Here is a 14,366-nt window from a genome sequence, read left to right as displayed (position 1 = left end):
ATCCAACATAGTGCCATTTCGTGATAACATCATAAGCCTGCTAGAAGAAACCTTCAAAGACAAAATGAATTTGCATCTAGAAAACTAATGTGCAAGATGAAAGGAACATGATTTATACAGTGCTAAAAAGTACACCCCTCTTCACTCATCCATGTATTTACAAGCGTGTGGTCGAAAATAAGCACGAGATGGCACAATAGTTCCTAATTTTTCCTACCCTAATCAAAAGAATTTAGGCCTAACTATAGCTAAGCTGGTACTCCATTATTGATCCCAATCAAGAGAGACTGAAGATCGAGCAGTAGTAACTCACACAATCTCATCAAGAGTCAAAAAGAGAATTGAAAATAAGTTTAACTCATGATCAAACGGTTGTTCGTACGTCCGTAGTACCCCGTCCCGTATGGTATGCATCTTTGGTTTTGCTCAGAGTCAGAGACTCAGAGCCAGAGCGCGCCGGCGTCCTTGAGTACGGGCACGAGCTCACCGGAGATGTGCACGACCATGAGCCGATCGAGCCCGCCGAGGTTCCTCCCACCGACGAACACCGCCAGCAGCGCGACAACGGCCTCACCTCCAGCGTTCCCGGCCACCGCTGCAGCGAGCTCGGCCCCGTCGGCGACCTCGTGCACGGCGGGGTTCACCCCGAGCCCCTGCAACAGCCGCTTCACCACGTGGCTGAGGTAGCACCCGCGCCTCCCCACCACCAGCACCAGGCTCTCTGCCACCGCCCTCCTCACCACCTCCCCGCCGTCGCCCCTCGCCGCCGTGTCGGCGAGCCGCGAGCCCGCCCTCCTGGCCGGCCGCGCCCTCGGCCTTGGCCTGCTCGGACTGCTGCAGGCACGCTGGCAGCCGGCCGGCGCTGTAGGGGATCGCCTGGTACATCTCGATCGGCCGAGCGACGTACGACGTGATCGAGCTCTTCTCTTTTCCGCTCGGTTCGCCGTTGCTGCGCCAAGTCCCCTGCCGCCATGGACGCGTGCTTCTCTGCTTCCCCCGCGTTCTCTCATGCTCCCGTCGTCGCCTGCGTGTGGACTTGTACCGCCACTCTACCGCGTGTGCGCAAGGGCCGCAATGCAAGAGGCGCCCTGCTCCTTCCGCTTCTCGCCCACGCCATGGCGTGCGCGCTCCTGAGAGAAAAATAGCTCAGAGTTCAATGAGATGAAAATCATCAGTACAACCGTCTGAAACCATCAGTTCAAGTACGCGTAACAGAATAGCCTAGATACACACACACACACACACGCACACTAATAAAGCAAGGTGCGTTTCGTCAATTTTTCATCCATTCACCGCTGAAAAGATTTTTTTATCCGAGGTGGTACATAAATTCTTATGCGCTTGTCTGCTAGAAAATAAAGGCTTTTTCAGAATTTCATACGTGGGCCACGTGTTGTGGCCTAGCGAAGCCAGCCCACTTTTTTTCTGCCCCCGCAGCTAGGAAAATTGTATTTTCCACACAGGGCGACAAATAGTCGGAACTTTGCACAGTACAACCAATAATGGGCTAGCCCATTTTTTTCTTTGTTTTACTTCTATTTTTATTCCCCTTTCCCTATTTCTTTTTTCCGTTCCAATTTTATTTTCTTATAGAATTTATTTCATAATTTCAAAAATCTCAACAAACGTTCAGAATTAAAAAACAAATTTTAGAAAATGTTTAGAATTCCAAACTTTTGTTGCTATTTTGAAAAATATTCGGAACATGAAAAAAGTTTTCCATTTTTTCAAATTTGTTTTATTGTTTTCCAAAATTGTGCATGATTTCCAAAAAGAAAATATCATTTTGAAAATTGCTACAAATTTGTGAAATATTCTTGTTTTAGTGAAATTTTGACATTTCAAAATAATGTTCGCGTATGAAAGATACACATTTTCGAAAAATGTTATGAATTTACAACACATGTTCCTATTCTAAGAAAATGTTCACAAATTCAAATAATGTTCATGTTATTATAAAAAGTTGGTGTTTTCAAAAAATGTTTGTGAATTTTAAAAGATGCTCCTGTTTCAAATTTTGTTCGCGTGTTTCTCAAAAGTGTACATAATTTAGAAAAAAACTATTCGGGATTTTAAAAATGGTTCATGTTTCCTATAATATTCAAAAAGTTCATAGCTTAAAATCTCCTCGATTGAAAGGAAAAGTAAATTGAATAATTCATGGGCCTTCTCTGCGTACAATGACGTAACAAAACTCTTAAATGCTCTCAATCAATAAATGAAAAAAAGGAATTATTACTTCACACCCTGCGAAACCAAAAAGCTAAATGTTCTCTTTTCACATGCACACAGGGTTTTGCTTGCATATATAATTCTCACTAATTTTAAATGCATACTACTTTTACTCCCGTTGCAATGCATGGACATATGTGCTAGTCTATATAAATCTAAGACAAAAATTTGGACGGAGGTAATACGTACTAAGCTGTTAACAATTATTACGGTAGATGAAATCGCGTTTAACCAGTCAAATGTCTTTTTTTAGTTGGACCAGTCAAACATCTCTAATATATACTCATTTAGGCCCTTTTAGGAATTGTAAGAAAAAAAACATATGGCCTAGTTTGGCAGCATGGTCTTTAAAATACAGTAGTATTCCCAAACCTTGGTATTGCAATGTGTGGGCAACAGATACTGCAGTTTCTAAAAATTGCATTTTTCACGGTTTTCCAAAAACTACAGATATATTTGGTTGGTGTTGTTTTACCGTAGTTTTGACCGATTACTACACAACTTAACCTACCTTAGCTACACCTAAGGAGCCACAGGACCGGTTCAATCAGCGCTGCTGAAGGACGCCACCTGATCGCTGACCTAGAAAGTCGTGGGCGCAATCAATCATGCTACACGTGTGCGTGGAATTGGGTTGATTCACTCAATCAATTGAGCAGAGTAGCGCATACCTTTTTCTTGAGCTTCATTTGTCCATGGTAGCAGAGAAGATGGATGAATTGCACATGAGGACGGCTGGAAGATGGGCCCATGAGAAAAAATTGCAGGGGAGAGCAAAGTAAAGCTCGCGTTTCTTTGTTTACGAAAAAGAGGTCTCCAATACAACAAAAAACCAAGGTTTCAAGAAAACTACAGCTTCTAAAACTGTTGTATTTATTCATGCCAAACACATCAAAGTATTTAAAACAGTGGCTTTATTGAAAATCACGGCATTTCTTGTAAAACTTCAAAAATACTTTGTTGCCAAACGTAGTCTAAGTTCTTTAGACTATCAAGAGGGCAAAACCCCCCGGTTCCATTACTTGAACCAAACTAGGGTAGTCATGACATGCATGTTCAGAACAAAGTGCTCAAAGAAACTCAAAACTAAGAACAAAAACATAGCTCAACAAAACTAAGCTTATTACGGCATCCGGGCATAAGCCATAGCAGTACAAAGACAATTTCACCAACCAGATTACCGAGCTCTTATCAAGTTCAGTGATCTACAAGTGCATGCAAGTTTTTATTATACCACTTCTACATACCTATTATTTTTAGGACAAACACATAATTCATGCAAATTATCAATTACCATTCAACTCTCGAAAAAGATATAAGTGAGGCAAGAGAGTCTTTAACTTTTCTATAAAAACATAATTTCTCGCCAAGATCTAACATATATAAGTGAGGTGCAAGAGCAAATTCTATAAAAGTCTCAACTCAAAAAGACATAAGCGAAGATCAATGAGCATTCTATAAATAAAAGACCAATGTGTGTCTCTTTAAGAAGTGTGACCAGAACATGATGATTGTCATGACCAACAAAGAAAACTAAAATAAAAGCAAAAGACGCTTTCAGCAAAGCACATATCACGTGAACAAATAAAAACATAGGTCCAACCGAGACATACTGATGGTCATTAAAGACGGAAGAGGGGATGTATATCGGGCATCCCCAATCTTAGACGCTCGAGTCTCCTTGGATATTACTTTGGGGTTCCTTGGGCATCCCCCGCTCCTTGTTCCTCTCATATCGATGTCTCCCCCCGATCTTAAAAACTCCATCCGCACAAAACTCAACAAAACTCGTGAGATGGGGGTTAGTGCACGTAAAAATTAATCATACGATCATCTACTGTCAAGACAAGTCACAAATATTTTCAAATATAGCTATTGTATAATATTATTTTCAAATATTAGCTATTGTATGATATTATTTTCACAATTTATATCTCTCAATATAAGCCATGCAAACCTCAAAAACAAGCAGCCAACAAAACTATAACAATAATCTATCAAAACCAGAACAGTCTATAATGATCTAAACTAAACACATACTTTTTAAACTCTAAAAACTCCGAAAAATTAGTAAGTAACCGAAATTTGTATGAAGTACTGTGTAAAAATCTCAGTAAATTAGTGTGTTCCAGTCGAGAATGAAAATTCGAACACTGGGCACAAAAGTTTTTGTTCTACACAGAACCTAACAAACATGCAACTGCAAGGGTCCAAAGGCTCAACTTGGCATAGAAATAAAAGAAAATGTACACACATAATTACTACTTTAGCAATAATTATGTTTGAATTTGCTTTTACCATGCTTGCCATGTGGTTAGCACTTGTAGGTATGAAATCCAAAATTTTAGTGTCAAAGGTGGGTTCCCCTTTTATCTTCCTATTTTTGGGGTGCACACTTATCATCTTTAAGTCTCCCTTTTCTTTACTAGACAAAGCACCAAAATTTGGTATAGGTACCTTAGGTACATAAGTAAATTTTATATTGTTGTTCTTAGATGTCGCCTCGCTAGTTTTTATAGAAGCAAAATTTGAACCCAAGACATCTATAACTTCCTCCAATTTATCAAGTCTAATGATACGTCTCCAACGTATCTATAATTTCTGATTGTTCCATGTTATTATATTATCCATCTTGATTGTTTTATATTATTAATATGCTATTCCATATTACTTTTGGGACTAACCTATTAACCTAGAGCCCAATGCTGGTTTCTGTTTTTCCTTGTTTTTGAGTTTTACAGAAAATGTATACCAAACAGAGTCCAAACTAGCTGAAACTTTGCGCGCCCCCTACCTTGTCGCTGCCTCGTGGACCCCCTTACTTGAAACCGATGCCAAATATTCCTATAAATCCAGAAACCCCCATAAAGAAACCTAGATCAGGAGTTCCGCCGCCGCAAGCCTCTGTAGCCACGGAAAACCAATTGGAGCCCGTTCCGGCAGGAATGGGAAACCATCACAGGTGGCCATCTTCCTCATCCCGGCGGTCTCTATGACAAGGAGGGAGTAGTTAACCCTCGGGGCTGAGGGTATGTACCAGTAGCTATGTGCTTGATCTCTCTCTCTCTCTCGTGTTCTTGATTTGGCACGATCTTGATGTACTGTGAGCTTTGTTATTATAGTTGAATCATATGGTGTTTCTCCCCCTCTGCCTTCTTGTGATGAATTGAGTTTTACCCTTGAGGTTTCACTATTATCATATTGAATACTAGTATGGATTTGAGAACACTTGATGTATGTCTTGCGTGGGATACCCGTGGTGACAATGAGGTGTTCTATTGATTCACTTGATGTATGTTTTAGCACTCAACTCACGAATTCCTGAGATGACATTGGGGTAATCTATTCATAGGGGTTGATGCATGTTTTCGTCCTTGTTTTTCCGATAGAAATCTTGGGGCACTCTTTGAGGTTCATTATGTTCGATTGAATATTATGAGTCTGAAGTTGTTTGATGCATATCGTATAATTGACCCACGGATACTTGTTGATTGATGTGTGCCATATGGTGTTATTTTACTACGAACTCTAGGGCTGTTTGTGACACTTATAAGAATAGCTCAATGGATTGATCGGAAAGAATAACTTTGAGGTGGTTACGTACCCTACAAGCAATTTCATCTTATGTTCTTCGCGATAGGAACTTTGGAGCGACTCTTTGTAGCACGTTGAGGGATTGTTATATGATTTAATATGCTATCGTTGTTGAGAGAACTTGCACCAGTGAAAGTATGAACCCTAGGCCTTGTTTCCAAGCATTGCAATACCGTTTTCGCTCACTTTTGTTACTTGCTACCTTGCTGTTTTTTATATTTTCATATTACAAAAACTTTTATCTACCATCCATATTACACTTGTACCACCATCTCTTCGCCGAACTAGTGCACCTATACAATTTACCATTGTATTGGGTGTGTTGGGGACACAAGAGGCTCTTTGTTATTTGGTTGCAGGGTTGTTTGAGAGAGACAATCTTCATCCTATGCCTCCCACGGATTGATAAACCTTAGGTCATCCACTTGAGGGAAATTTGCTACTGTCCTACAAAACTCTGCGCTTGGAGGCCCAACACGAGTCTACAAGAAGAAGAATGCATAGTAGACATCATCTAACAGGACTTTTTCTACTCTATTGGTATGAGGTTATTTTTATTTTAATAATTTTAAAGCATTCCCTACCATAGAGCCTAACTTAGTAATGATTATGCATCTTTTTGTCCAATTCTTGCACTTGTTGATTAGTTGACATTTTATGTTCAATTATATCATATCTTTGCATAAGATGACTCAAGGTAATTTCAGTTTCATCAACCTTAAGAGACGAAGAACCTAATAAATTTCCCATAGAACTAAAAGAATCTAAGGTAAGACTACCCATAAAATTCCCTCCAGTGATATTATCTAGAACAAATCTATATCAAGTAGTAACGCCAATATAAAAATTGCTAAGAAAATTTGTGGTACATTGTTTTTGAGTAGACATGTTTTGAGCATCATAAATGCTATACCAAACATCTTTTAAACTCTCTCCACCCCTCTGTTTAAAATTAAGCACTTCTAGCTCGGGCAAAAACAACAAGTGAGGCACTAGACATGATAGCAAGAGAAAACATAGCAACAAAAGGTTTTTTCTTGGTATTTTGAAAAAATTTGGCAAGCAAAGTAAGAAGCAATATTAACTAGGCAAGAAATAGAAAAAGTAAATAAGGAGTTTGTGCAAAGGCACTTAATTTGGTAGTAGAAGATTTCCCCGACAACGGCGCTATAAATTCTTTTGCTAACCCTTAAAGGAGTTGTAAGGATTCCCCCAAAGAGGAAGGGTGAAATAGAATAGTAGCAAAGTATTTCCCTCCGTTTGAGAACCAATGTTATCAATCAAGTCGGAAACTTCCAAACTAACAAGGTAAACAACAGTTGCACACGAACAAGATACAAACTTGCACCCAACATGGCAAGAGGGTTGTCGAGCCCCTTGTCTTGTTAGTTACAAAATTAAAAGCAAACAATAGAGATAGATAGTAGCAAGGTACTACAGCAAATAAAAAGATCAAATTTGTAGAAGAATCATGTAATGGAGAATAGACCCGGGGGGCGTAGGTTCGCTAGTGGCATCTCTCTCGAAAACAACAAGTAGCATGGTAAACTGTTGGGGAGCGTAGTAATTTCAAAAAATTTCCTACGCACACGCAAGATCATGGTGATGCATAGCAACGAGAGGGGAGAGTGTTGTCCACGTACCCTCGTAGACCGAAAGCGGAAGCGTTAGCACAACGCGGTTGATGTAGTCGTACGTCTTCACGATCCGACCGATCAAGTACCGAATGTACGACACCTCCGAGTTCAACACACGTTTAGCTCGATGACGTCCCTCGAACTCCGATCTAGCCGAGTGTTGAGGAAGAGTTTCGTCAGCACGACGGCGTGGTGACGATGTTGATGTTCTACCGACGCAGGGCTTCGCCTAAGCACCGCTACAGTATTATCGAGGTGGACTATGGTGGAGGGGGGCACCGCACACGGCTAAGAGATCAATGATCAATTGTTGTGTCTATGGGGTGCCCCTGCCCCCGTATATAAAGGAGAAAGGGGGGGTGCGGCCGACCATAGGAGGAGGCGCGCCGGAGGAGTCCTACTCCCACCGGGAGTAGGACTCCCCTCCTTTTTCCTAGTTGGATTAGGACTTGGGGGGAAGGAGGAGAGAGGGGAAAGGAAGGGGGGGGGGGCGCCGCCCCCCTCCTTGTCCAATTCGGACTGGGGGGGGGGGGGCTGCCCCTTGGCCGCCTCCCCTCTTCCTCCACTTGGGCCCATAAGGCCCAATAGGGGTTCTGGTAACCCCTCCGGTACTCCGGTAAAATCACTATTTCACCCGGAACACTTCCGATATCCAAACGTAGGCTTCCAATATATCAATCTTCATGTCTCGACCATTTCGAGACTCCTCGTCATGTTCATGATCACATCCGGGACTCCGAACAACCTTCGGTACATCAAAACACATAAACTCATAATAAAACTGTCATCGTAACGTTAAGCGTGCGGACCCTACGGGTTCGAGTACTATGTAGACATGACCGAGAGATGTCTACGCTCAATAACCAGTAGCGGAACCTGGATGCTCATATTGGCTCCTACATATTCTACGAAGATCTTTATCGGTCAAACCGCATAACAACATACGTTGTTCCCTTTGTCATCGGTATGTTACTTGCCCGAGATTCGATCGTCGGTATCTCAATACCTAGTTCAATCTCGTTACCGGCAAGTCTCTTTACTTGTTCCGTAATACATCATCCCGCAACTAACTCATTAGTTGCAATGCTTGCAAGGCTTAAGTGATGTGCATTACCGAGAGGGCCTAGAGATACCTCTCCGACAATCGGAGTGACAAATCCTAATCTCGAAATACGCCAACCCAACAAGTACCTTTGGAGACACCTGTAGAGCACCTTTATAGTCACCCAGTTATGTTGTGACGTTTGGTAGCACACAAAGTGTTCATCCGGTAAACAGGAGTTGCATAATCTCATAGTTATAGGAACATGTATAAGTCATGAAGAAAGCAATAGCAACATACTAAACGATCGGGTGCTAAGCTAACAGAATGGGTCATGTCAATCACATCATTCTCCTAATGATGTGACCCCGTTAATCAAATGACAACTCATGTCTATGGTTAGGAAACATAACCATCTTTGATCAACGAGCTAGTCAAGTAGAGGCATACTAGTGACAATCTGTTTGTCTATGTATTCACACATGTATTATGTTTCCGGTTAATACAATTCTAGCATGAATAATGAACATTTATCATGATATAAGGAAATAAATAATAACTTTATTATTGCCTCTAGGGCATATTTCCTTCATAAACAACTTACAGTTGTGCAATTAACCAAATTGCAATATTTATAAGTATGGTCATTCATGGCATAATCTCATATAGGCATTACATCCGTGATAAGTAGACCGTTAATCCAATTGCATCCACTACTAATACTCCACTCCAAAACCACTATCCAGCATGCATCTCAAGGTATAAAGTTAAAAGAAGAGTATCACAATAAGAAAGATGACATAATATAGACATGAAGAAGTCAATCAATATGACAAAACCCGATCGTTTTATCCTTAGTGACAACAATACAACACGTGTCTTGACCTTATTTAGAGACATTATAACCACACATCTTTTGAGCCCTCTCAGGCCACTATCATTTCCATCCATCGGATGTGCACTTCCATACTTTTGTGGCCATTGGATTGAGTTCTAATTCCGCATGAGCTTCGATGGAAAATAGAGAGCGCTACATGGGTTAAGCAGCTGCTCCTGGAACAAAATCTGAGCTCTTAGGGAATCTCCAACGGCATTCAGAAAATTTCCTCCCACATCCGTCCACGAAAACGGATGCAGGAGGTCACCAACCAACGTTGCTGCATACATTTCAACAACTTTTTGAACCAATCGGACGAAATTTGTCCAAACATGGCGGATTTTCATATAAATCGGATGAGATTCATGAAAACACACCGGATTTTCATTAAATTTCAAACATTTAGAAGAAAAATAATAAACCTGACCCTAAAACTATCCTACGACGACGGCCAGTCGTCATCCACTTCCTTTCTATTCAGCATCAGCGACCACCTCCTGCATCCGCCGTCTCCATGAGCACCGGTGGTAAGACCTATGAAGTGGAGGTGCATGCGTTCTCCGAAGAGGAAGAGTAGAACACAGGAGACAGACCGGCCCACATGATGCTAATGATATGCAAAGCTACAAGCTTGGGGATGCTATGTTTGATGAAGATGACATTTTCTGTCCCCCAAGTTTTGATGAGAAAATTTATTATGATGATACCATGCCTCATATTTATGATGATTATGTTGATGAAAGTGGGTTTGGAAGAGTGTCAAATCTAGGTAATTATCCCACTATTTTGGAGGGTGTTGAATCTTATAATACTTACGGAAGTGGATTTGGAGAGGTTTATTTAGTGATGAATCCACTATTTCGGAAGAGGTTCCAATTGATTATGAGAATAAAGTTGCTATCTATGATGATTATTTTGATGACATGTATGCTATAAAGAATAATGATAACCATGAAGCTTGTCATCATGATTTTTATTTTCAATTGGATTATGCCTCACATGATAGTTATTTTGCTGAATTTGCTCCCACTATTACGAATAAGAAGAATTTTGCTTATGTGGAGAGTAGTAAATTTTCTATGCTTGTGGATCATGAAAATAATACTTTGTGTTATGGTTATATCATTGAATTCATTCATGATGCCACTGAAAATTATTATGATAGAGGAAAATATGCTTCTACATATCTCAATAATATCAAGTTTCATCCCTACATGTTGAAAATCTGGAAGTTTTGCTTCCCTTACCTTCCTATGCAAGTTGATTCTTGTTCCCATAAGTTGTTTGCTCACAAAATGCCTATGCATAGGAAGTGGGTTAGACTTAAATGTGCTAGTAATATGCTTCATGATGCTCCCATTATGCTTCAATTCTTATCTTTTATGAGTGCATCATTGAAATCATCATCCCTAGCTTAAAAGGCATTAAAGAAAAGCGCTTGTTGGGAGACAACCCAACATTTACCCCTACTGTTTTTGTGTGTTAACATGATTAGGCTACTGTATTAATTCTTTTTATAGCTTTTATTTCAATATAGTGCCAAGTAAGACCTTTGGGATGGCTATGGTGATAGTTGATTTGATCTTGCTGAAAAACAGAAACTTTTGCGTCCAGTAAAATGATTTTCATTTTTTTTACAGAAGCATGATAAAATACTGACTCTTTTTGCACAGGATTTATATATAAATTTCCCAGGTTTTCCTAATTTTCAGAATTTTCGGAGTTACCTAAGTATATGAAGTTTCCAGATTACTACAGACTATTCTGTTTTTGACAGATTCTGTTTTCATTGTGTTGTTTGCTTATTTTGATGAATCTATGGGTAGTATCGGAGAGTATGAACCATGAAGAAGTTGGAACATAGTAGTTGTAACACAAAGATAAAATTGGAATGAGTTCACAATAGTACCTAAGTGGTGACTTGCTTTATTATACTAACGGAGCTTACGAGTTTTCTGTTGCGTTTTGTGTTGTGAAGTTTTCAAGTTTTGGGTAAAGTTTTGATGGACTAAGGAATAAGGAGTGGCAAGAGCCTAAGCTTAGGGATTCCCAAGTCACCCCAAGGTAATATTCAAGGACAACCAAGAGCCTAAGCTTGGGGATGCCCCGGATGGCATCCCCTCTTTCGTCCTTGTTCATCGGTAACCTTACTTGGAGCTATATTTTTATTCACCACATGATATGTGTTTTGCTTGGAGCGTCATTTTATTTTATTAGGATTTTCTCGCTGTTTGAATAATATCCCAAGATCATAAATTCTTAAATGTTAGAGAGTCTTCACATCATCACATAATCATTCGACTACTCATTGATCTTCACTTATATATTTTGGAGTAGTTTGTCATTTGCTCTAGTGCTTCACTTATATCTTTTTAGAGCATGGCGGTGGTTTTATTTTGAAGAAATTGATGAACTCTCATGCTTCACTTATATTATTTTGAGAGTTCTTAAACATCATGGTAATTTGCTTAGGTTATGAATTTAGTCCTAATACGATGGGCATCCAAAAGGGATATAATAAAAACTTTCATATAAAGTGCATTGAATACAATGAGATGTTTGATTCCATATGATTGTTTTGAGATATGAGGATGGTGATATTAGAGTCATGCTAGTGAGTAATTGTGGATTGTAGAACTACTTGTGTTAAATTTTGTGATTCCCATAGCATGCACGTATGGTGAACTGTTATGTGATGAAGTCGGAGCATGATTTATTTATTGATTGTCTTCCTTATGAGTGGAGGTCGGGGATGAGAGATGGTCTTTTCCTACTAATCTATCCCCTTAGGAGCATGCGTGTAGTAATTTTTTCGATAGGTACTAGACTTTTGCAATAAGTATGTGAGTTCTTTATGACTAATGTTGAGTCCATGGATTATACACACTTTCACCCTTCCACCATTGCTAGCCTCTCTAGTACCATGCAACTTTCGCTGGTGCATTACACCCACCTTATACCCTTCCTCAAAACAGCCGCCATACCTACCTATTATGGCATTTCCATAGTGCTACCTCTTGAGCTTGCGTTGGTTTTTCTCTTGAAGAGGAAAGGGTGATGCAGCAAAGTAGAGTAAGTATTTCCCTCAGTTTTGAGAACCAAGGTATCAATCCAGAAGGAGATAACGCACAACCCACCGAATACCTGCACAAACAAACACCAACTTGCACCCAACGCGATAAAGGGGTTTTCAATCCCTTCACGGTTATTTGCAAAGTGAGATCTGATATAGATGATAAACGGTAAAGTAATATTTTTGGTATTTTGGTTTATGGAATGGAAAGTAAAAGATTGCAAATAAAGTAAATAGGAAACTAGAATTGTAGATCGAAAATTTATATGATGGAAAATAGACTCGTGGGGCATACGTTTCACTAGAGGCTTCTCTCAAGATTGAAAATATTACGGTGGGTGAACAAATTACTATCGAGCAATTGATAGAAAAGCGCAAAGTTATGACGCTATCTAAGGCAATGATCATGAATTTATCCATCGCGTCTGTATCAAGTAGACCAACTCCTGCCTGCATCTACTACTATTACTCCACACGTCGACCGACTCCTGCCTGCAACTAGAGTATTTCATGAAGAACAGAGTAATGCATTAAGTAAGATGACATGATGTAGCGGGATAAACTCAAGCAATATGATGAAAACCCCATCTTGTTATCCTTGATGGCAACAATACAATACGTGTCCATTCCCCTTCTGTCACTAGGATCGAGCACCGCAAGATTGAACCCAAAGCTAAGCACTTCTCCCATTGCAAGAAAAACCAATCTAGTTGGCCAAACCAAATCGATAGTTTGAAGACACTTGCAAAGATATCAAATCATGCATATAAGAATTCAGAGGAGATTCAAATAATATTCATAGATAAGCTGATCATAAATCCATCATTCATCGGATCTCGGAAAACACACCGCAAAAGAGTATTACATCAAATAGATCTCCAAGAACATCAAGGAGAACATGGTATTGACACTACTAGGAAAAGGCTAATTAGTGGTGCACCTATTTTGGCCATTAATGGCACACTACAGGTGCGCCACTATCATCACGCCACTAGTAACTAATACTAATGGCGCACCCCTGGTGCGCCATTAGTATACCAGACAATAGTGGCGCACCAGGGAGTGCGCCATTAGTATATAAAACGATGCGCCATTACTATGCCTCCCAGGGGGCCATATGTACCTTCTGCTCTGGGTTACTAATGGCGCACTTCTAGGTAGTGCGCCACTAGTGTGTTTATTGCAGTGCACCACTAAAGTGCAATGTGGTGCGCCACTAGTATGAATATTAGGAATTATTTTTTTCTTTTCTGATATTTACACAGGTTACAAAATATATTACTGCACAGAATATAGACAGCACAACATATAAACAACAGATTCATCGAATACAATAGAATATTAGTCTCCGAATACAATTCATCATATTAGTCTCCAAATTCAAAAGACCGAACAAAGTTAGAACAATACAAGTCTCGAGACCGCGAGTAGCGAGTTTTTCTTCACATTACAAGTCGATATCGATCATCTAAACTACCATCACATAGAAGAGAGCCGCGGTCATCACGATGAGCATCATCGCGATGAAACTGGTCTTCATCCGGTTCCTCCTCCGCTCCCTCCTCTCTCCCGCTAGATAGCGCGCGTATCTAGCTTCCGCCTCCGCCCTAGTGGTGTACCCTTTGTAACTGTTACCGCTGAAACGGTGAACCTATCTTCGACACTCCTCCCAGTCGCCGTAGACTCCGGGAACCTTACCCTTGTACATGACATACGATGGCATCTCTATGCACTAGCCAAACAAAACGTTAGTAGCAATTCACAGACAATACATAAGCAATATATAAGTATGCAACAAAAGGATCGGAAGAGAAAATCAAGACATTAAGAGCACGATTCATGGTCCTACTAATAAATAGCATCGATTACATATAAGTTGAAAGACTGTCCAAACCATAGAGATATATAAGT

The 14,366-nt window shown here is 40.2% G+C and overlaps 1 pseudogene; it reads right to left on the bottom strand.

Moving 5' to 3' along the window:
* Nucleotides 1-440: 440 nt before the first annotated feature.
* Nucleotides 441-900, bottom strand: LOC125555673 (annotated as a pseudogene).
* Nucleotides 901-14,366: the final 13,466 nt, after the last annotated feature.

This window comes from Triticum urartu, chromosome 5 (assembly GCF_003073215.2).
Source record: "Triticum urartu cultivar G1812 chromosome 5, Tu2.1, whole genome shotgun sequence".
Classification (NCBI taxonomy): Eukaryota; Viridiplantae; Streptophyta; class Magnoliopsida; order Poales; family Poaceae; genus Triticum; species Triticum urartu.
Note: the sequence above shows the minus strand (reverse complement) of the source record. Positions and strands in the feature narration are given on the sequence as shown.